Raw genomic sequence first — 17,461 nt, 5'->3', positions numbered from 1 at the left:
CTAACCCATAAACTATCGTGGTAATTCGATAAGAGACATCATGGTATGCATCATATCCAATAGGGTGCAGTTATGATGTTCGGACACACCATCACACTATGGTGTTCCAGGCTGTATTAGTTGTGAAACAATTTTCACAATGTCTTAATTCTGTGCCAAACTCGTAATTCAGATATTCACCTCTATGATCATATCATAGATCTTTTATCCTCTTGTCACGACGATCTTTCAACTTCACCCTGAAATTACTTGAACCTTTCAATAATTCAGACTCGTGATTCATCAAGTAAATATACTCAACATCTACTCAAATCATCTGTGAAGTAAGAACATAACGATATCCACTACATGCCTCAGCACTCATTGGACTGCACACATCAAAATGTATTACTTCCAACAAGTTGCTTTCTAGTTCCATTTTACTGAAAACGAGGCTTTCAGTCATCTTGCCCATGTGGTATGATTTGCATGTCTCAAGTGATTCAAAATCAAGTGAGTCCAAACGATCCATCTGTATAGAGTTTCTTCATGCATATCTACCAACAAACATGGTTCTCATGTCTCAAACTTTTCAAAACGAGTGAGCCCAAAGATCCATCAACATGGAGCTTCTTCATGCGTTTTATACCGATATGACTTATGTGGCAGTGCCACAAGTAGGTGGTACTATCATTACTATCCTATATCTTTTGGCATGAACATGTGTATCACTACGATCGAGATTCAATGAACCATTCATTTTAGGTGCAAGACCATTGAAGGTATTATTCAAATAAACAGAGTAACCATTATTCTCCTTAAATGAATAACCGTATTGCGATAGACATAATCCAGTCATGTCTATGCTCAACGCAAACACCAAATAACAATTATTTAGGTTTTATACCAATCTCGATGGTAGAGGGAGCGTACGATATTTGATCAACCTTGGAAATACTTCCAACACATATCGTCATCTCACCTTTAGCTAGTCTCCGTTTACTCCGTAGCTTTTATTTCGAGTTACTAACACTTAGCAACCGAACCGGTATCTAATACCCTGGTGCTACTAGGAGTACTAGTAAAGTACACATCAACACAATGTATATCCAATATACTTCTATCGACCTTGCCAGCCTTCTAATCTACCAAGTATCTAGGGTAATTCTGCTCCAGTGGCTGTTCCCCTTATTACAGAAGCACTTAGTCTCGGGTTTGGGTTCAACCTTGGGTTTCTTCACTAGAGCAGCAGCTGATTTGCCGTTTCATGAAGCATCCCTTTTTGCCCTTGCCCTTCTTGAAACTAGTGGTTTCACCAACCATCAACAATTGATGCTCCTTCTTGATTTCTACTTTCGCGGTGTCAAACATCGTGAATATCTCAAGGATCATCATATATGTCCCTGATATATCATAGTTCATCACGAAGCTCTAGCAGCTTGGTGGTAATGACTTCGGAGAAACATCACTATCTCATCTGGAAGATCAACTCCCACCTGATTCAAGCGATTGTTGTACTCAGACAATCTGAGCACAAGTTCAACAATTGAGCTTTTCTCCCTTAGTTTGCAGGTTAAGAAAATCGTCGGAGGTCTTATACCTCTTGACGTGGGCACAAGCCTGAAATCCCAATTTCAGCCCTCAAAACATCTCATATGTTTTGCGACGTTTCAAAAACGTCTTCGGTGCCTCAACTCTAAACCGTTTAACCGAACTATCACGTAGTTATCAAAATGTGTATGTCAGATGTTCTCAACATCCACAGACAACGTTCGAGGTTCAGCACACTGAGCGGTGCATTAAGGACATAAGCCTTCTATGAAGCAATGAGGACAATCCTCAGTTTACGGACCTAGTCCCCATAATTGCTACTATCAACTTTCAACTAAATTTTCTCTAGGAACATAACTAAACAGTAGAACTGAAGCGCGAGCTACGACATAATTTGCGAAGACCTTTTGACTATGTTCAGGATAATTAAGTTCATCTTATGAACTCCCACTCAGATAGACATCCCTCTAGTCATCTAAGTGATTACATGATCCGAGTCAACTAGGCCGTGTTCGATCATCACGTGAGACGGACTAGCCAACGCCGGTGAACATCTTCATGTTGATCGTATCTTCTATACGACTCATGCTCGACCTTTCGGTCTTCTGTGTTCCGAGGCCATGTCTATACACATGCTAGGCTCGTCAAGTTAACCCTAAGTGTTTTGCATGTGTAAAACTGTCTTACACCCGTTGTATGTGAACGTAAGGATCTATCACACCCAATCATCACGTGGTGCTTCGAAATGACGAACTGTAGCAACGGTGCACAGTTAGGGGAGAACACTTCTTGAAATTTTAATGAGGGATCATCTTATTTACTACCGTCGTTCTAAGCAAATAAGATGTATAAACATGATAAACATCATATGCAATCAAATAATAGTGACATGATATGGCCAATAACATATAGCTCCTTTGATCTCCATCTTGGGGCTCCATGATCATCTTGTCACCGGCATGACACCATGATCTCCATCATCATGATCTCCATAATCGTGTCTCCATGAAGTTGTCACGTCATCTATTACTTCTACTACTACAGCTAACGGTTAGCAATAAAGTAAAGTAATTACATGACGTTTATGTTGACACGCAGGTCATGAATAAATTAAGACAACTCCTATGGCTCCTGCCGGTTGTCATACTCATCGACATGCAAGTCGTGATTCCTATTACAAGAACATGATCAATCTCATACATCACATATATCATTCATCACATCCTTTTGGCCATATCACATAACATAGCATACCCTGCAAAAACAAGTTAGACGTCCTCTAATTGTTGTTTGCATGTTTTACGTGGCTGCTATGGGTTTCTAGCAAGAAAGTTTCTTACCTACGCAAAGACCACAACGTGATATGCCAATTGCTATTTACCCTTCATAAGGACCCTTTTCATCGAATCCGATCCGACTAAAGTAGGAGAGACAGACACCCGCTAGCCACCTTATGCAACTAGTGCATGTCAGTCGGTGGAACCTGTCTCACGTAAGAGTACGTGTAAGGTCGGTCCGGGCCGCTTCATCCCACGATGCCGCCGAATCAAGATAAGACTAGTAACGGCAAGCATATTGAACAAAATCGACGCCCACAACTACTTTGTGTTCTACTCGTGCATAGAAACTACGCATAGACCTAGCTCATGATGCCACTGTTGGGGAACGTAGCAATAATTCAAAATTTTCCTACGTGTCACCAAGATCAATCTATGAAGTCATCTAGCAACGAGGGAGGAGTGGATCTACATACCCTTGTAGATCGCGCGCGGAAGCGTTCAAGAGAACGGGGTTGATGGAGTCGTACTCGTCGTGATCCAAATCAACGATGATCCTAGCGCCGAACGGACGGCACCTCTGCGTTCAACACACGTACGGAACGGAGATGTCTCCCACGCCTTGATCCAGCAAGGAGGAGGGAGAGGTTGATGGAGATCCAGCAGCACGACGGCGTGGTGGAAGTAGCGGGATTCCAACAGGGCTTCGCTAAGCGTTGCGGGAGGAGGGAGATGTGTCACGGGAGGGAGAGGGAGGCGCCAGGCCTTAGGTATGGTTGCTCCTCCTTTTCCCCACTATATATAGGGCCAAGGGAGAGGGGGGAGGCGCAGCCCTTGCCCCATCCTCCAAGGAAGGATGCGGCCAAGGGGGGGAGGAGTCCATCCTCCCCAAGGCACCTCGGAGGTGCCTTCCCCTTTTAGGACTCTCCCCTTTTTCTCTTCTCTTGGCGCATGGGCCTCTTGGGGCTGGTGCCCTTGGCCCATGTAGGCCAAGGCGCACCCCCTACAGCCCATGTGTCCCCCCGGGGCAGGTGGCCCCACCCGGTGGACCCCCGGGACCCTTCCGGTGGTCCCGGTACAATACCGGTGACCCCGAAACTTGTCCCGATGGCCGAAATAGCACTTCCTATATATAATTCTTTACCTCCGGACCATTCCGGAACTCCTCGTGTCGTCCGGGATCTCATCCGGGACTCCGAACAACTTTCGGGTTACCGCATACTAATATCTCTATAACCCTAGCGTCACCGAACCTTAAGTGTGTAGACCCTACGGGTTCGGGAGACATGTAGACATGACCGAGACGTTCTCCGGTCAATAACCAACAGCGGGATCTGGATACCCATGTTGGCTCCCACATGTTCCACGATGATCTCATCGGATGAACCACGATGTCAAGGACTTAATCAATCCCGTATACAATTCCCTTTGTCTAGCGGTACGATACTTGCCCGAGACTCGATTGTCGGTATCCCGATACCTTGTTAAATCTCGTTACCGGCAAGTCTCTTTACTCGTTCCGTAACACATCATCCCGTGATCAACTCCTTGATCACATTGTGCACATTATGATGATGTCCTACCGAGTGGGCCCAGAGATACCTCTCCGTTTACACGGAGTGACAAATCCCAGTCTCGATTCGTGCCAACCCAACAGACACTTTCGGAGATACCTGTAATGTACCTTTATAGCCACCCAGTTACGTTGTGACGTTTGGCACACCCAAAGCACTCCTACGGTATCCGGGAGTTGCACAATCTCATGGTCTAAGGAAATGATACTTGACATTAGAAAAGCTTTAGCATACGAACTACACGATCTTGTGCTATGCTTAGGATTTAGGTCTTGTCCATCACATCATTCTCCTAATGATGTGATCCCGTTATCAATGACATCCAATGTCCATGGTCAGGAAACCATAACCATCTATTGATCAACGAGCTAGTCAACTAGAGGCTTACTAGGGACATGGTGTTGTCTATGTATCCACACATGTATCTGAGTTTCCTATCAATACAATTCTAGCATGGATAATAAACGATTATCATGAACAAGGAAATATAATAATAACCAATTTATTATTGCCTCTAGGGCATATTTCCAACAAGTACTTCCTTGGGATCATAGTTGGGCAGTTGGCTACCGTTCCGCTCAGTGGAGTTAAGTAGTGCGAACAGCCCACACTCATTGCTGCGAGGGAAAGGAAAAAATTTCAAAGAAATTAAAAACAAATAAGATGATGTACTCTGTGACACTTGCAACTAATTATGTGCCACTATGCAACTACTGATGTTCCACTGTGGTACTGGCTAGATAATCCACGTGAAAATCATAAAAATGAAGAGATTGCAAACTAGTTGTGTGTCTTAAAGAACTATAGATTGTGCATCTAGAAAACAAATAATTATTTAAACAAAAATAAGAAATTGTACATCTAGAAAATTTTAAAGACTACGGATTGACTGAAAAAATGAGAAGAATGTCATGCTTCTTGTCTTACTTGTTGTGTTCCTTCGGTACATTGATGTCAATAATATGAAAGTGCTCGATGTTGGACTTTTGGTAATGCTTCCTCCATAACTGGCGTACTGCACCCGCGATGGTAGAGGCATTGTTCATCAACTCAATGTTGTCTAGCTTCCTGCTTGAATCAAGAACTTCGAAACGTCTATCCCTCAAGTTGATGTTGAACACCCAATAGTGTTTGCCTCCTTCACGGTCGTTTATATCAGCGCACTCAAGCACTGACAGCATGACCTGGACACGTGAACGATTGAGATACAGAGACACACTGTAGGTAAGAAAACGGTAAAAAATGGTGAGGTTAAATAGGTTGCCAGAAAGTATTTACCAACTAATATATGTGTCATGTGCAACTGAACATTCTATGGGTGCCAACTAAGAGATGGATCATGTGGGCATAGCACTGACCAAGTCTTGCTTGTCGATATGGTTGTTGTATTCAAACTTCTTGTTTATCTAAGTCACATTGTGGATCCCTTGCTATAATTGATTTGCAAAAATTATAAACATGCCTCAAACTCCTTATTAGATGAAAGGACTCCCTGAATTGGTCAACAAAAGTACTACAAAAAAGAATAGGGTAAAAAGGTTTTGAAAAAACTTACAGAAAACGTCAGTGGCATAACGACCTTCTTTGACCCTTCTGGTAAGTTATCCATGATGTGTATGATTCCAGTCTCAATAACAATTCTTGACAGCCATTGAACAGGCTTCATGGAATCAATTAACTCCTTCATAGAAATGTAGAAAGCACCATACCTGACTATCTCAGGGATGAATTTTTTTGAAAGAAATAGAAGACAAGTTAGCTTGAAGGGTCACAAAAAATGTGTATTAAAAAAACAAGAGTATGCAACTAAAAGCATTGTTCTGTGCAACATGCTCTGCTTGTTGTGCAACTAAGTGGTGGTATTATGCAACTGGAAAATATATGTATATAGGCTGTGGGGAGTTGGTTTACCTGGTATCAGCATCATTTGCTCTTGGGTGATGTCTGAACCAATACAAGAGGGCGGCATAAAGCTTGTTGACTGCCTCATTGGACTTGAACGTCTTCTTTTTGTTGTAATCAATGAATGGGGACCTTTGAGATGCTCCGGGCCTTATTGCCCTCCTCGGTCTTCGTGCAACAGGTGGTCTTGAAGAACTGCTCGTGCCAACTGTCGGTTCTCCGCATATCGGGGTGTGGTAGTTGTTTGGTGATCCAACATCTGGCTGGTGAGGTAATCCCTTGCCAGCATCAGCAGTAGCGCATCCTTCATTCACAGTTGTTGGGTCCAACTCACCCTCATCTATGACGATCACATTGACTTCCCCTGTTTATGCTACTGGAGCAACTGTTGCAGCTGGCTCAACATCACCATCTATGCCCAGGTCAAAAGTTGGTGCATTGTAGTACCGCCACCATGATAGCTATAAGAGTTTAATCTGCGTATGGGTTTAAGGCCCAGGGCATATCGTTGCGACACATTCACAGGTGCATCATTCGCTGACTTGGTTCGCAATAATGTTGTAGTTGGCGGCCTAGGAGGCTTGCACCTGCTTACAATGTTGAACACCTCCTCTTGTGTTAATGCGTGCTGAAAGTAAGCTCTTGGTGATGCAATCTTGCTTGGATGTTGTGTGTTAGCTCTTGGAGACGGCAGTTTGGCAGTTTGATCACCTCCTTCCGTGTTTGGCATTGAAGTATCTCTTTGTGTTGGCACCTTGTGGCTTGCAATTGCAGGGGTGGCTTCCTGAGCAATAGTGGTAGTTTTGACTGTGACCCTGCTGCTAATTGACACTTCAATTGGTACACTAGTATCTCCAGTTGGCATCTTTCCATCCTCAGTTGGCAGCAATCTAGCTGAACTTGGCACTCCTGCATCGATGGTTGTGGCACGTTGTTCTGTCTCGTGTCTGAACCCCACACCTTTCCTGCCCTGTTCCCCCTTTGTGCCCTTGGCAAACTTGACAATCTTTTGCTGCCTAGCTGGTTTAGGTGGGACTGCTGAAAGAGGAGTCTTCCCCTTGATCTGTTGAACTCGTGTGATGGTTGTAGGCTCAACATGCATTGCTGTCACATCTTGAGTGGTGGTTGACTCTCTTCTCACTACAGTTGGCACAACAGTTGGCACCACAACTTCTCCACATTTATTTCAGCATCTGCCCTTTGCATCTGTTGCTTGGTTTGAGGCAACTTCAGATTCTTTTTCATTGAAACTACTTTGTGCTTCAGAGCACATGAGGGTTTGCCACGGATGTTGCCTTGCTCTTGCTGGAGCTTATATCTAGAAGCTGCTTCAAATATTCATTGTATTGTGCCTTCGAATGAACCCAGTCAAGACCCTTTCCTGCTTCCTCCATGTCAACTTGATTCTTTTCAGCCTCACTTAACAAGAACAGCTTCTGATCAATGGCAAAATCGATGTTCTGACACATCTCTTGGTGATGAAAGTCTGGCATGGGGAAAGTGATTGGCAAAGCTGGCTTCAAGTTGAATAGCTTGAACATATCAATATTCACCTGAGACTCCGCTTCATCGTTTTTCTTTGACTTCGGAAAATGCTCATCTTTATTGCAACATTTATCCATCCACATCTGTAATGTGCTCTTGCTGCTCATTGAGTTGTTGTTGTTGTTTCTAGTCCTCCTAGTTGTGTTGCCGCCTGTACCACCAGAACCAGGGCCCTTGTCATCATCGTCATTGATGTTTTCACTGTCTTCATTGGATCCCCCTTGATCATCACGATCAACATCCTCGTCTTCTTCCTCGTCATCTCCTTCCTTCTCACTGCCATCAACTGTTGCACCTTTGAGGAATAGCACTACTAGTTGGAATAGCTTCTACCCACTTAGTAACGTAATCAACAGCAACTAAAATATGTGTATACCCATTAGAGGAAAGAAACGGTCCCATATAATCAAAGCCCCAAACATCAAATGGTTCAATAACAAGTGAATAGTTCATGGGCATTTCTTGATGTCTACTAATATTACCAATTATTTGACATTCATCACAAGACAAAGACAAAATTACGGGCATCCTTGAATATAGTAGGCCAATAAAACCAGATTGCAATACCTTATGTGCAGTTCTATCTCCAGCGTGGTGTCCTCCATAAGCCTCGGAGTGACACTTGCATAGGATATGTTCCTGTTCATGCTCAGGTACACAACGTCTAATAACACCATCTACTCCTTCTTTATAAAGGTGTGGGTCATCCCAGAAGTAATGTCTTAAGTCATACAAAAACTTTTTCTTTTGTTGGTATGTGAAACTAGGCGGTATAAATTTAGCAAGAATGTAATTAGCATAATCAGCATACCATGGAGCAGTACGAGAAGCATTTATGACAGCTAATTGTTCATCGGGAAAGCTATCATCAATAGGTAGTGGGTCATCAAGAACATTTTCTAACCTAGACAACTTGTCCGCAACGGGGTTCTCAGCTCCCTTTCTATCAATAATATGCAAATCAAATTCTTGTAGTAGGAGAACCCATCTAATAAGTCTAGGTTTAGCATCTTTCTTTTCCATAAGATATTTAATAGTAGCATGATCAGTGTGAACAGTTACTTTAGAATCAACAAGGTAAGGTCTGAACTTATCACAAGCAAACACAACTGCTAAAAATTATTTTTCAGTAGTAAAATAATTTCTCTGGGCACTGTCTAGAGTTTTACTAGAATATTGGATAACATTTAATTTCTTATCAACTCTTTGTCCTAGAACATCACCTACAGCATAATCACTAGCATCACACATAATTTCAAAGGGTAAATTTCAATCAGAGGCTAAACAATAGGTGCAGAAACCAAGGCTTTCTTAAGTATTTCAAATGCTTCTACACAATCATCATCAAAGACAAAAGGAACATCTTTTTGTAAGAGATTAGTCAGAGGCCTAGAAATTTTTGAGAAGTCTTTATTGAACCTCCTATAAAAACCAGCATGACCAAGGAAACTTCTTATACCTTTGATGTCCTTAGGACACAGCATCTTTTCAATAGCATCAACTTTAGCTTTATCAACTTCAATACCTCTTTCAGAAACTTTATGCCCCAAGACAATACCTTCATTAACCATAAAGTGACACATCTCCGAATTCAAGACAGGATTAGTTTCTTCACATCTCTGCAAAACTCGATCAAGGTTGCTTAAGCAATCAGCAAAGGAAGTTCCATCTACGGAAAAATCATCCATGAAAACCTCAACAATCTTTTCACAGAAGTCACAGAATATAGCAGTCATACATCTTTGAAAGGTAGCAGGTGCATTACATAAACCAAAAGGCATACGTCTATAAGCAAAGGTATCGAAAGGCCAAGTAAAAGTGGTATTTTCCTGATCCTGTTTTGACACATGTATTTGGGAGAAACCAGAATAACCATCTAGAAAGCAAAAATGTGTATGTTTGGATAATCTTTCTAGCATTTGATCAATAAAAGGTAAAGGGTAATGATCTTTTCTAGTAGCTTTATTTAATTTGTGGAAATCAATTACCATTCTATAACATGTAACAATTCTTTGTGGGATCAATTCATCTTTATCATAAGGAACGACAGTAATACCTCCCATCTGAGGGACACAATGGACAGGACTTACCCACTGACTGTCAGCAACGGGATAAATTATACCTGCCTCTAGAAGCTTTAGTATTTCATTTCTTACCACTTCTTTCATCTTAGGATTTAACCATCGTTGGTGATCAACAACTGGTTTAGCGTCTTTCTCCAATTTTGTGCTGGAATAGAGTGGGACTAATGCCCTTAAGATCATCAAGAGTATATCCAATAGTAGCATGGTGCTTCTTTAGAATTTTCAATAATTTCTCTTCTTCCTGCTCTGAAAGGTTAGCACTAATAATAATAGGATATATCTTCTTTTCATCAAGATAAGCATATTTAAGAGTATCATGTAATGGTTTAAGGTCAAAAACGGGATCACCCTTGGGTGGAGGAGGATCCCCTAGAATTTCAACAGGCAAGTTGTGTTTCAAAATAGGTCCCTGTTTAAACAATGCATCATCTATTTCCCTTCTTTCATTCATAAACATATCATTTTCATGGTCTAGCAAATATTGTTCTAAATGGTCATTAGGAGGCACGGCAATAGAAGCAAGACCAATAATTTCATCTTTACTAGGCAATTCTTTATCATGGGGTTGTCTACGAAATTCAGCAAAATTAAAATCATGAGACATATCCCCTAATCCAATAGAGACAACATCCTTTTTGCAGTCTATCTTAGCATTAATAGTATTCAAGAAGGGTCTACCAAATATAGTAGGACAAAAGTCATCTTGTGGGGAACAAAGAACAAGAAAATCAGTAGGATATTTAACTTTCCTGCACAAGACTTCAACATCTTTAACAATCCCAACTGGTGAAATAGTCTCTTTATTGGCAAGTTTAGTAGTAACATCAATATCTTCTATCTCAGCAGGTGCAATATCATGCATAATTTCTTTATATAAATATAAGGTATTGCACTCACACTAGTACCCATATCACATAAGCCATGATAACAGCGATCTCCAATTTTAACAGAAACAACAGGCATGCCAACAACAGGTCTATGTTTATCTTTAGTATCGGGTCTAGCAATTCTAGCATCTTCATCACAGAAGTAAATAACACGCCCATCAATATTATCGACCAAGAGATCTTTAACCATAGCAAAACTAGGTTCAACTTTAATTTGCTCATGGGGTGTAGGTGTTCTAGTATTACTCTTACGAACCACAGTTGAAGCTTTAGCATGATCCTTTATTCTAGCAGGAAAAGGCGGTTTCTCAATATAAGCTGTAGGAACAATAGGATCAGCATTATAAGTGATAGTTTTTTCTTCAACTTTAATTGGTTCAACTACTTTTACTTCAATTGGAGGATGATATTTAAGCCACTTCTCCTTAGGGAGATCAACATGAGTAGCAAATGATTCATAGAAAGAAGCTATATCTCAGAGTCAAGTCCATAATTAGTGCTAAATTCACGGAAAGCATCGGTATGCATAAAAGATTTAACACAATCAAACTTGGGTGTTATACCTGACTCCTTACCTTCTCGAGTTCCCAATCTTCAGAGTTGCGTTTAATTATTTCCAATAAATCCCATTTGAATTCAATAGTTTTCATCATAAAAGAACCAGTACAAGAAGTATCGAGCAGGGAGCGATTATTGGGAGAAAACCGAGCATAAATTTTTTGAATAATAATTTCTCTTGAGAGCTCATGATTGGGGCATGAATATAACATTGACTTAAGCCTCCCCCAAGCTTGAGCGATGCTTTCTGCTTCACGAGGCCAAAAATTATATATATAATTACGATCACAATAAACCAGATGCATAGGGTAAAACTTGTGATGAAATTCCCATTTCAATCGGTTGTAGTTCCATGATCCAATATCATCACATAGCCTAAACCATGTCAATGCATTTCCCTTCAAAGATAAAGGGAAGACCTTCTTCTTGATAACTGACACGTCTCCAACGTATCTATAATTTTTTATTGCTCCATGCTATATTATCAACTATTTTGGACATTATTGGGCTTTATTATCCACTTTTATATTATTTTTGGGACTAACCTATTAACCGGAGGCCCAGCCCAGAATTGCTATTCTTTGCCTGTTTTAGGGTTTCAAAGAAAAGGAATATCAAACGGAGTCCAAACGGAATGAAACCTCCGGGAACGTGATTTTCTCAACGAACTAGACCCAGGAGACTTGGACCCTATGTCAAGACACAAAAGAGGAGGCCACGAGGTAGGGGGCGCGCCTACCCCCCCCCCCCCGAGGCGCGCCCTGCGCCCTCCACCCTCGTGGGCCAAAACCCTAATTCCACCGCCGCAACTTTCTGTATCCACGAGATCCCATCTTGGGGCTTGTTCTGGAGCTCCATCGGAGGGGGCATCGATCACGGAGGGCTTCTACATCAACACCATAGCCCCTCCGATGAAGTGTGAGTAGTTCACCTCAGACCTACGGGTCCATAGTTAGTAGATAGATAGATTCTTCTCTCTTTTTGGATCTCAATACAATGTTCCCCCCCTCTCTTGTGGAGATCTATTCGATGTAATCTTCTTTTTGCGGTGTGTTTGTTGAGACCGATGAATTGTGGGTTTATGATCAAGTCTATCTATGAACAATATTTTAATCTTCTCTGGATTCTTTTATGTATGATTGGTTATCTTTGCAAGTCTCTTCGAATTATCAATTTGGTTTGGCCTACTAGATTGATCTTTCTTGCAATGGGAGAAGTGCTTAGCTTTGGGTTCAATCTCGTGGTGTCCTTTCCCTGTGACAGTAGGGGCGGCAAGGCACGTATTGTATTGTTGCCATCGAGGATAACAAGATGGGGTTTTCATCATATTGCATGAGTTTATCCCTGTACATCACGTCATCTTGCTTAAGGCGTTACTCTGTTTTCATTAACTTAATACTCTAGATGCATGCTGGATAGCGATCGATGAGTGGAGTAATAGTGGTAGATGCAGGCAGGAGTCGGTCTACTTGTCTTGGACGTGATGCCTATATACATGATCATACCTAAATATTCTCATAACTATGCTCAATTCTGTCAATTGCTCAACGGTAATTTGTTCACCCACCTTAGAATACTTATGCTCTTGAGAGAAGCCACTAGTGAAACCTATGGCCCCCGGGTCTATCTTCATCATATTAATCTCCCAATACTTAGTTATTTCCTTTGCTTTTATTTTACTTTGCATCTTTATCACAAAAATACCACAAATATTATCTTATCATATCTATCAGATCTCACTCTCGTAAGTGGCCGTGTAGGGATTGACAACCCCTTATCGCGTTGGTTGCGAGGATTTATTTGTTTTGTGCAGGTGCGAGGGACTCGCACGTAGCCTCCTACTGGATTGATACCTTGGTTCTCAAAAACAGAGGGAAATACTTACGCTACTTTGCTGCATCGTCCCTTCCTCTTCGGGGAAAACCAACATAGTGCTCAAGAGGTAGCAAGAAGGATTTCTGGTGCCGTTGCCGAGGAGGTCTACGCAAAAGTCAATATATGAAGTACCCATCACATACCCTTATCTCCCGCATTACATTATTTGCCATTTGCCTCTCGTTTTCCTCTCCCCCACTTCACCCTTGCCGTTTTATTCGCCCTCTCTCTCTATCCTCCCTCTCTTTCTCTATTTGCCTCTTTTCACCTGCTTGCTTTTTGTTTGCTTGTGTGTTAGTTTGCTTGCTTGTCATGATGGCTCAAGATAACACCAAATTATGTGACTTCACCAATACCAACAATAATGATTTTATTAGCACTCTGATTGCTCCTCTTACCGATGCTGAATCTTGTGAAATTAATACTGCTTTGCTGAATCTTGTCATGAAAGATCCGTTTTCCGGCCTTCCTAGTGAAGATGCCGCTACCCATCTAAATAGCTTCGTTGATTTGTGTGATATGCAAAGAAAAAAGATGTGGATAATGATATTGTTAAATTGAAGCTATTTCCTTTTTCCCTTAGAGATCGTGCTAAAGCTTGGTTTTTGTCTTTTCCTAAAAATAGTATTGATTCATGGAACAAGTGCAAAGATGCTTTTATCTCTAAGTATTTTCCTCCCACTAAGATCATCTCTCTTAGAAACGATATTATGAATTTTAAGAAACTTGATCATGAGCATGTTGCACAAGCTTGGGAGAGAATGAAACTAATGATACATAATTGCCCTACTCATAGTTTAAATTTGTGGATGATTATACAAAAAATTTATGCCGGATTGAATTTTGCTTCTAGAGATCTTTTAGATTCGGCCGCGGGAGGCACTTTTATGGAAATCACTTTAGGAGAAGCTACTAAACTCCTAGATAATATTATGGTTAATTATTCTCAATGGCATAGTGAAAGATCTACTAATAAAAAGGTGCATGCGATAGAAGAAATTAAGGTTTTGAGTGGAAAGATGGATGAACTTATGAAATTATTTGCTTGTAAGAGTGTTTCTTCTGATCGTAATGATATGCCCTTGTCTACTTTGATTGAGAATAATAATTAATCTATGGATGTGAATTTTGTTGGTAGGAACAATTTTGGTAACAACGCATATAGAGGAAATTTCAATCGTAGGCCTTATCCTAGTAATCTCTCTAATAATTATGGTAATTCCTACATCAATTCTTATGGAAATTATAATAAGATGTCCTCTTATTTTGAATCAAATATTAAAGAACTTATTACTTCGCAAAAGAGTTTCAATGCTATGATTGAAGAAAAATTGCATAAGATTGATGAGTTGGCTAGGAACGTTGATAGGATTTCTCTTGATGTTGATTCTTTGAAACTTAGATCTATTCCACCTAAGCATGATATTAATGAGTCTCTCAAAGCCATGAGAATTTCCATTGATGAGTGCAAAGAAAGAACCGCTAGGATGCGTGCTAAGAAAGATGCCTTTATAAGAGCGTGTTTTTCTAGTTCCTATGAAAATAAAGATGAAGATCTAAAAGTTATTGATGTGTCCCCTATTAAATCTTTGTTTTGCAATATGAATCTTGATAATTATGGGACTGAATATGATCCACCTTTACCTAGAAGGTGTTCCAAGAATTCGGATTTTTTTGATCTTGATGCTAAAATTGATAAAAGTGGGATTGAAGAAATTAAAACCCTGGATGTTGCTAAACCCACTATTATGGAATTCAAGGAATTTAACTATGAAAATTTCTCTTTGATTGATTGTATTTCCTTGTTGCAATCCGTGCTAAATTCTCCTCACGCTTATAGTCAAAATAAAGCATTTACTAAACATATCGTTGATGCCTTGATGCAATCTTATGAAGAAAAACTTGAATTGGAAGTTTCTATCCCTAGAAAACTATATGATGAGTGGGAACCAACTATTAAAATTAAAATTAAAGATCACGAATGCTATGCTTTATGTGATTTGGGTGCTAGTGTTTCCACGATTCCAAAGACTTTGTGTGATTTGTTAGGTTTCCATGATTTTGATGATTGCTCTCTAAATTTCCACCTTCTGGATTGCACTATTAAGAAACCTATGGGAAGAATTAATGATGTTCTTATTGTTGCAAATAGGAATTATGTGCCCGTAGATTTTATTGTTCTTGACATAGATTGCAATCCTTCATGTCATATTATTCTTTGTAGACCTTTCCTTAGAACGATTGGTGCAATTATTGATATGAAGGAAGGAAATATTAGATTCCAATTTTAATTAAGGAAAGGCATGGAACAATTTACTAGAAAGAAAATTAAATTACCTTATGAATCTATTGTGAGAGCCACTTATGGATTGCCTACCAAAAATGGCAATACCTAGATCTATCCTTGCTAGTTATGCCTAGCTAGGGGCGTTAAACGATAGCGCTTGTTGGGAGGCAACCCAATTTTATTTTTATTCCTTGATCTTTGCTCCTGTTTAGTAATAAATAATTTATCTAGACTCTGTTTAGGTTGTGTTTTTTTGTGTTTAATTAGTGTTTGTGCCAAGTAGAACCGTTGGGAAGACTTGGGGAAAGTCTTGTTACACTTGCTGTAAAAAACAGAAACTTTAGCGCTCACGAGAACTGCTGCCATTTTTATTTGGAAAGTGATATTTAGTTAATTATTTTTGAATATGATTAATAGATAAATTACTCACGTCCAGAAATTTATTTTAGAATTTTTAGGGTTCCATATCTTGCGCTAGCTACAAATTACTACAGACTGTTCAGTTTTTGACAGATTCTGTTTTTCGTGTGTTGTTTGCTTATTTTGATGAATCTATGGCTAGTAAAATAGTTTATAAACCATATAGAAGTTGGAATACAGTAGGTTTAACACAAATATAAATAAATAATGAGTTCATTACAGTACCTTGAAGTGGTCTCTTGTTTTCTTTCGCTAACGGAGCTCACGAGATTTTCTACTTTGAGTTTTGTGTTGTGAAGTTTTCAAGTTTTGGGTAAAGATTTGATGGATCATGGAAGAAGGAGTGGCAAGAGCCTCAGCTTGGGGATTCCCATGGCAGCCCCAAGATAATTTAAGGACACCTAAAAGCCAAAGCTTGGGGATGCCCCGGAAGGCATCCCCTCTTTCGTCTACTTCTATCGGTAACTTTACTTGGAGCTATATTTTATTCACCACATGATATGTGTTTTGCTTGGAGCGTCTTGTATGATTTGAGTCTTTACTTTTTAGTTTACCACAATCATCCTTGCTGTACACACCTTTTGTGAGAGCCATACATGATTTGGAATTTGTTAGAATACTCTATGTGCTTCGCTTATATCTTTTGAGTTATATAGTTTTGCTCTAGTACTTCACTTATATCTTTTAGAGCACGGTGGTGTGGATTTGTTTTATAGAAACTATTGATCTATCATGATTCACTTAGATTATTTTGAGAATCTTAAATAGCATGGTAATTTGCTTAAAATCCTAATATGCTAGGTATACAAGATTAATAACAAAACTTTCTTATGAGTGTGTTGAATACTATGAGAAGTTTGACGCTTGATAATTGTTTTGAGATATGAAGATGGTGAAAGTTGTGCTAGTTGAGTAGTTGTGAATTTTAGAAATACTTGTGTTAAAGGTTGTGATTCCCGTAGCATGCATGTATGGTGAACCGTTATGTGATGAAGTCGGAGAATGATTTATTTGTTGATTGTCTTCCTTATGAGTGGCGGTCGGGGACGAGCGATGGTTTTTTCCTACCAATCTATCCCCCTAGGAGCATGCGCGTAATACTTTGCTTTGATAACTTGTAGATTTTTGCAATAAGTATATGAGTTCTTTATGACTAATGATGAGTCCATGGATTATACGCACTCTCACCCTTCCACCATTGCTAGCCTCTCTAATACCGCGCACATTTCGCCGGTATCATACACCCACCATATACCTTCCTCAAAACAGCCACCATAGCTACCTATTATGGCATTTCCATAGCCATTCAGAGATATATAGCCATGCAACTTTCCACCATTCCGTTTATTATGACACACTCCATCATTGTCATATTGCTTAGCATGATCATGTAGTTGACATCGTATTTGTGGCAAAGCCACCATTCATAATTCTTTCATACATGTCACTCATGAGTCATTGCATATCCCGGTACACCGCCGGAGGCATTCATATAGAGTCATATTTTGTTCTAAGTATCGAG

This window comes from Triticum urartu, chromosome 5 (genome assembly GCF_003073215.2).
Source record: "Triticum urartu cultivar G1812 chromosome 5, Tu2.1, whole genome shotgun sequence".
Lineage (NCBI taxonomy): Eukaryota > Viridiplantae > Streptophyta > Magnoliopsida > Poales > Poaceae > Triticum > Triticum urartu.
This window is presented reverse-complemented; position numbering follows the sequence as displayed.